Source organism: Bos indicus, chromosome 17, assembly GCF_029378745.1.
Source record: "Bos indicus isolate NIAB-ARS_2022 breed Sahiwal x Tharparkar chromosome 17, NIAB-ARS_B.indTharparkar_mat_pri_1.0, whole genome shotgun sequence".
Classification (NCBI taxonomy): Eukaryota; Metazoa; Chordata; class Mammalia; order Artiodactyla; family Bovidae; genus Bos; species Bos indicus.
This window is the reverse complement of record NC_091776.1, coordinates 14,527,880-14,535,757: the sequence shown is the minus strand read 5'-3', so window position 1 is coordinate 14,535,757 and position 7,878 is coordinate 14,527,880.

Here is a 7,878-nt window from a genome sequence, read left to right as displayed (position 1 = left end):
GAAACCCAGAGAGTCCCAAACAGGATAAACCCAAAGCAAAACACCTCAAGACACATATTAATCAAATTAACAAAGATCAAACACAAGGAACAAATATTAAAAGCAGCAAGGGAAAAACAACAAATAACACATAAGGGAATTCCCATAAGGATAACAGCTGATCTTTCAATAGAAACTCTTGAGGCCAGGAGGGAATGGCAAGACATACTTAAAGTAATGAAAGAAAATAACCTACAGCCCAGATTACTGTACCCAGCAAGGATCTCATTCAAATATGAAGGAGAAATCAAAAGCTTTACAGACAAGCAAAAGCTGAGAGAATTCAGCACCACCAAACCAGCTCTCCAACAAATGCTAAAGGAAATTCTCTAGACAGGAAACACAAAAAGAGTGTATAAACTTGAACCCAAAACAATAAATTAAATGGCAATGGGATGATACTTATCAATAATTACCTTAAACGTAAAATGGGTTGAATGCCCCAACCAGAAGACAAAGACTGGCTGAATGGATACAAAAACAAGACCCCTACATATGTTGTCTACAAAAGACCCACCTCAAAACAAGGGACTCATACAGACTTAAAGTGAAGGGCTGGAAAAAGATTTTCCATGCAAATAGAAACCAAAAGAAAGCAGGAGTAGCAATACTCATATCAGATAAAATAGACTTTAAAACAAAGGCTGTGAAAAGAGACCAAGAAGGACACTACATAATGATCAAAGGATCAATCCAAGAAGAAGATATAACAATTATAAATACATATGCACCCAACATAGGAGCACCGCAATATGTAAGACAAATGTTAACAAGTATGAAAGGGGAAATTAACAATAACACAATAATAGTGGGAGACTTTAATACCCCACTCACACCTATGGATAGATCAACGAAACAGAAAATTAACAAGGAAACACAAACTTTAAATGATACAATAGACCAGTTAGACCTAATTGATATCTATAGGACATTTCACCCCAAAACAATGAATTTCACCTTTTTCTCAAGTGTACATGGAACCTTCTCCAGGATAGATCACATCCTGGGCCATAAATCTAGCCTTGGCAAATTCAAAAAAATTGAAATCATTCCAAGCATCTTTTCTGACCACAATGCAATAAAATTAGATCTCAATTATAGGAGAAAAGCTATTAAAAAATCCAACATATGGAGGCTGAACAACACGCTGCTGAATAACCAACAAATCATAGAAGAAATAAAAAAAGAAATAAAAATATGCATAGAAACGAATGAAAATGAAAACACAACAACCCAAAACCTGTGGGACACTGTAAAAGCAGTGCTAAGGGGAAAATTCATAGCAATACAGGCATACCTCAAGAAACAAGAAAAAAGTCAAATAAATAACCTAACTCTACACCTAAAGCAACTAGAAAAGGAAGAAATGAAGAACCCCAGGTTAGTAGAAGGAAAGAAATCTTAAAAACTAGGGCAGAAATAAGTGCAAAAGAAACAAAAGAGACCCTAGCAAAAATCAACAAAGCCAAAAGCTGGTTCTTTGAAAGGATAAATAAAATTGACAAACCATTAGCCAGACTCATCAAGAAACAAAGGGAGGAAAATCAAATCAATAAAATTAGAAATGAAAATGGAGAGATCACAACAGACAACACAGAAATACAAAGGATCCTGAGAGACTACTATCAGCAATTATATGCCAATAAAATGGACAACGTGGAAGAAATGGACAAATTCTTAGAAAAGTACAACTTTCCAAAACTCGACCAGGAAGAAATAGAAAATCTTAACAGACTCATCACAAGCACGGAAATTGAAACTGCAATCAGAAATCTTCCAGCAAACAAAAGCCCAGGTCCAGACGGCTTCACAGCTGAATTCTACCAAAAATTTAGAGAAGAGCTCACACCTATCCTCCTCAAACTCTTCCAGAAAATTTTAGAGGAAGGTAAACTTCCAAACTCATTCTACGAGGCCACCATCACCCTAATACCAAAACCTGACAAAGATGCCACAAAAAAAGAAAACTACAGGCCAATATCACTGATGAACATAGATACAAAAATCCTTAACAAAATTCTAGCAATCAGAATCCAACAACACATTAAAAAGATCATACACCATGTCCAAGTGGGCTTTATCCCAGGGATGCAAGGATTCTTCAATACCCACAAATCAATCAATGTAATACACCATTGACGAATTGAAAAATAAAAGCCATATGATTATCTCAATAGATGCAGAGAAAGCCTTTGACAAAATTCAACATCCATTTATGATAAAAACTCTCCAGAAAGCAGGAATAGAAGGAACATACCTCTACATACGGAGAAGGCAATGGCATCCCACTCCAGTACTCTTGTCTGGAAAATCCCATGGATAGAGGAGCCTGGTAGGCTGCAGTCGATGGGGTCGCAAAGAGTCGGATACGACTGAACGACTTCACTTTCACTTTTCACTTTCATGCATTGGAGAAGGAAATGGCAACCCACTCCAGTGTTCTTGCCTGGAGAATCCCAGGGACGGGGGGGCCTGGTGGGCTGCCGTCTATGGGGTCGCACAGAGTTGGACATGACTGAAGTGACTTAACAGCAGCAACCTCAACATAATAAAAGCTATATATGACAAACCCACAGCAAACATTATCCTCAATGGTGAAAAATTGAAAGCATTTCCCCTAAAGTCAGGAACAAGACAAGGGTTCCCACTTTCACCACTACTATTCAATATAGTTTTGGAAGTTTTGGCTACAGCAATCAAAGCAGAAAAAGAAATAAAAGGAATCCAAATTGGAAAAGAAGAAGTAAAACTCTCATTGTTTGCAGATGACATGATCCTCTACATAGAAAACCCTAAAGACTCCACCAGAATATTACTAGAGCTAATCAATGAATATAGTAAATTTGCAGGATATAAAATCAACACACAGAAATCCCTTGTGTTCCTATACACTAATAATGAGAAAATAGAGAAATTAAGGAAACAATTCCATTCACCATTGCAATGAAAAGAATAAAATACTTAGGAATATATCTACCTAAAGAAACTAAAGACCTATATATAGAAAACTATAAAACACTTGTGAAAGAAATCAAAGAGGACATTAATAGATGGAGAAATATACCATGCTCATGGATCGGAAGAATCAATATTGTGAAAATGAGTATACTACCCAAAGCAATCTATAGATTCAATGCAGTCCCTATCAAGCTACCAATGGTATTTTTCACAGAGCTAGAACAAATAATTTCACAATTTGTATGGAAATACAAAAAACCTCAAATAGCCAAAGCAATCTTGAGAAAGAAGAATGGAACTGGAGGAATCAACCTGCCTGACTTCAGGCTCTACTACAAAGCCACATTCATCAAGACAGTATGGTACTGGCACAAAGACAGAAATATAGATCAATGGAACAAAACAGACAGCCCAGAGATAAATCCACGCACCTATGGACACCTTATCTTTGACAAAGGAGGCAAGAATATACAGTAGATTAAAGAAAATCTCTTTAACAAGTGGTGCTGGGAAAACCGGTCAACCACTTGTAAAAGAATGAAACCAGAACACTTTCTAACACCATACACAAAAATAAACTCAAAATGGATTAAAGATCTAAACGTAAGGACAGAAACTATAAAACTCCTAGAGGAGAACATAGGCAAAACACTCTCCGACATACATCACACACTCTATGACCCACCTCCCAGAATATTGGAACTAAAAGCAAAAATAAACAAATGGGACCTAATTAAACTTAAAAGCTTCCACACAACAAAGGAAACTATAAGCAAGGTGAAAAGACAGCCTTCAGAATGGGAGGAAATAATAGCAAATGAAGCAACTGACAAACAACTAATCTCAAAAATATACAAGCAACTCCTACAGCTCAATTCCAGAAAAATAAATGACCCAATCAAAAAATGGTTCAAAGAACTAAATAGACATTTCTCCAAAGAAGACATACAGATGGCTAACAAACATATGAAAAGATGCTCAACATCACTCATTATCAGAGAAATGCAAATCAAAACCACTATGAGGTACCATTTCACACCAGTCAGAATGGCTGCGATCCAAAAGTCTACAAGCAATAAATGCTGGAGAGGGTGTGGAGCAAAGGGAACCCTCTTACACTGTTGGTGGGAATGCAAATTAGTACAGCCACTATGGAAAACAGTGTGGAGATTCCTTAAAAAACTGGAAATAGAACTGCCTTATGACCCAGCAATCCCACTGCTGGGCATACACACCAAGGAAACCAGAATTGAAAGAGACACGTGTACCCCAATGTTCATTGCAGCACTGTTTATAATAGCCAGGACATGGAAGCAACAACCTAGATGTCCATCAGCAGATGGATGGATAAGAAAGCCGTGGTACATATACACAATGGAGTATTACTCAACCATTAAAAAGAATACATTTGAATCCATTCTAATGAGGTGGATGAAACTGGAGCCTATTATACAGAGTGAAGTAAGTCAGAAAGAAAAACACCAATACAGTGTACTAATGCATATATATGGAATTTAGAAAGATGGTAACAATAACCCTGTATGTGAGAGAACAAGAGACACAGATGTATAGAACAGTCTTTTGGACTCTGTGGGAGAGGGAGAGGGAAAGGGAGAGGGTTGGATGATTTGGGAGAATGGCATTCAAACAAGTATAATATCATATATAAAAACGAATTGCCAGCCCAAGTTCGATGCATGATACTGGTTGCCTGGGGCTGGTGCACTGGGATGACCCAGAGGGACGGTACGGGAGGGAGGAGGGAGGGGGTTTCGGGATGGGGAACACATGTACACTCATGGCGGATTCATGTTTATGTATGGCAAAACCAGTACAATATTGTAAAGTAATTAACCTCCAATTAAAATAAATACATTTATATTTTAAAAAGGAAAAATAATTGAAAAGATAATATTTCCTGTAGAAAAAGATAGAGAGAAAGAAGAAAGTGAGAAAGAAAAGGAGAAAGAAAGGAAGGAAGGAAAGAAGAGAGAGACCCCAGAATGGTAAGAATAAAACCTTAAGTTCACTGGAATATGTTTTTAAGTTATTAGTATGAATTGGCAATCTCTGAAAATAATGGAATCAAGATTGCCGGGAGAAATATCAATAACCTCAGATATGCAGATGACACCACCCTTATGGTAGAAAGTGAAGAGGAACTAAAAAGCCTCTTGATGAAAGTGAAAGTGGAGAGTGAAAAAGTTGGCTTAAAGCTCAACATTCAGAAAACAAAGATCATGGCATCTGGTCCCATCACTTCATGGCAAATAGATGGGGAAACAGTGGAAACAGTGTCAGGCTTTATGTTTCTGGGCTCCAAAATCACTGCAGATGGTGACTGCAGCCATGAAATTAAAAGGCGCTTACTCCTTGGAAGGAAAGTTATGACCAACCTAGATAGCGTATTGAAAAGCAGAGACATTACTTTGCCAACAAAGGTCTGTCTAGTCAAGCCTATGGTTTTTCCAGTAGTCATGTATGGATGTGAGAGTTGGACTGTGAAGAAGGCTGAGCGCCAAAGAATTGATGCTTTTGAACTGTGGTGTTGGAGAAGACTCTTGAGAGTCCCTTGGACTGCAAGGAGATCCAACCAGTCCATTCTAAAGGAGATCTGTCCTGGGTGTTCTTTGGAAGGAATGATGCTGAAGCTGAAACTCCAGTACTTTGGCCACCTCATGCGAAGAGTTGACTCATTGGAAAAGACTCTGATGCTGGGAGGCATTGGGGGCAGGAGGAGTAGGGGATGACAGAGGATGAGATGGCTGGATGGCATCACCGACTCGATGGACGTGAGTTTGAGTGAACTCCGGAGTTGGTGATGGACAGGGAGGCCTGGCGGGGTCGCAAAGAGTCAGACACAACTGAGCGACTGAACTGAACTGAACTGAAAATACTTTTTAAATAATGTCTACAATTTGAATACATTCTTTACATCCCTTTTTCAAAATTAATATTTTAATCTGAATAAGAGCACAAAACAATCTTTCTTATGAATTATTTTTCTAAATAATATTTTGAACAAAGAACATGATGACATAGTTCAAAACACAAAAAAAAACATACAGTATTATGCACCAAAAAGTATTCCTTTCACATTATTTGTTTACCCAGATGTATACTTATAAGCATATTCATCTATATTAATGGAACCAATAAATTTCAGTTTTTCTGTTTTTCCCCTAGAAGATTATATTTGCATATTTCCAGTCGCTTGAGCATTTGTTATTTGGTGGACATCGCCCCCTTGTGCATAAAACTGAATCTGCAAGGCAAATCTAGACAGTGGAATAAACTTATGACTATTCTTCCACAGAATTACAATTATAAAAGTTCCTTGAAGTCATATATTCTGTCACCACACCTTCAATTACTCAGTTATGACCAGCCCCCCAATACTAGCCCTTTTCTTGATCCTCTCAAGGTAGGTATCCCCACATTTGCCTTAGCAATCTCATATGTACTTTGTACTTTTTGGTCTGTAAAGAATTCTTACATCCATATTTTGTTTGATTAGAACAGGAGTTATTGCCCTCCTTTTCTACTGAGATATAATTCACATACCATTCACCTCACTCATTTAAAGTGTACAACTCAATGGTTTTTAGGACATTCAGAATTGTCCAACTGTCATCACAATTTATTTTAGAACACTTTCATCACTCCAAAGAGAAACTTCTTACTGCTAACTTCTTGTTAGCAGTCACTACCCATTTCCCCAACCCTACCCATAAACCCTAGGGAACCACTGATCTATTTTGTCTCTGTAGAGTCCCCTTTTCTAGGCATTTTAATATACATAGAACCATATAGTATGACAGGTGGTCTTCTGTGACTTTCTTTTTTCACTAGGCTTAGCATATACAAGGTCCAGCCAGGCTGTAGCATGTATCAGCATTTCCTTCCTTTTTACAGCTGAGTAATATTCCACTCAGCTACATTTAATTATCTATTCATCAGCTGATGGGCATTTGGGTCATTTCTACTCTTAATTGTCCTCCTTTTACAGTTGCAAAAGTGGAAAACTTCTGAGCTGAGATGATCTCTCAAAGGCTTACAAGAGGAGAAAAGGATTGTCCTGCTCTGGACTTCTCTTTGTCCATCGCCAACACTACTCCAACCACAGTACCAGCCATCGCACTTGAGAGCTCCTCTCGTTCTCAATCTCCCCAACCTTCCCTCAATTCCTGTTACTAGCATCTCCAACCCCCAAATGATCGTTTCATTAGCTACCATCTCCCACCTCTTTCCTTTTGCCAAGCCTTTCCTCTGGTTCTGTAAAAAACTTTATCTCCACTTCATGCCCAATTTGCCTCGATGGGACATGGGCTACCTTGAGAATATCATGTTCCCAGCTCTTTCAGATGGAACTATTTCCTGTCAGAGCCCCAGCCCTGGGAGCAGGAAGTAAGTTCCCTTCCTGGCCAACAGTGCTTCAGACAAGACTCCCTCCTCCTCCCAAATCTCTGGCAATTTAGTTTAAGAAACCATTGTACTTGTTGCTACAATCCAGTGACTCCTGGTCACCCATCTCATTCGGTGGGCACGCTATGTTGCCCTCAACCCTCACCCTATAGATCACTATCTTCTCTTCCCTATTTTTTCAGGTCTCTGTGTGACTTTAATAGCCTCCTGAGCAGAACGTACAGAACACTAGCTTCTCTCAGCTCCTTGAACTCTTAATGACCTTTTCCCTCCACCTCCTTCAGCCATGCAGTGCCAAGTTTCCACCCTAGGACTTACGGAATCAGACCAATTTACCAAATGAACAACTGGCAGAATTGACTTAATTCTCGCTTCTGTTAATAAAGTTTACAATCGTGGGCCATATTGGATGGGGCAGATTGAATAGCCTTTGATGATTTTAGTTTTACTCACCTT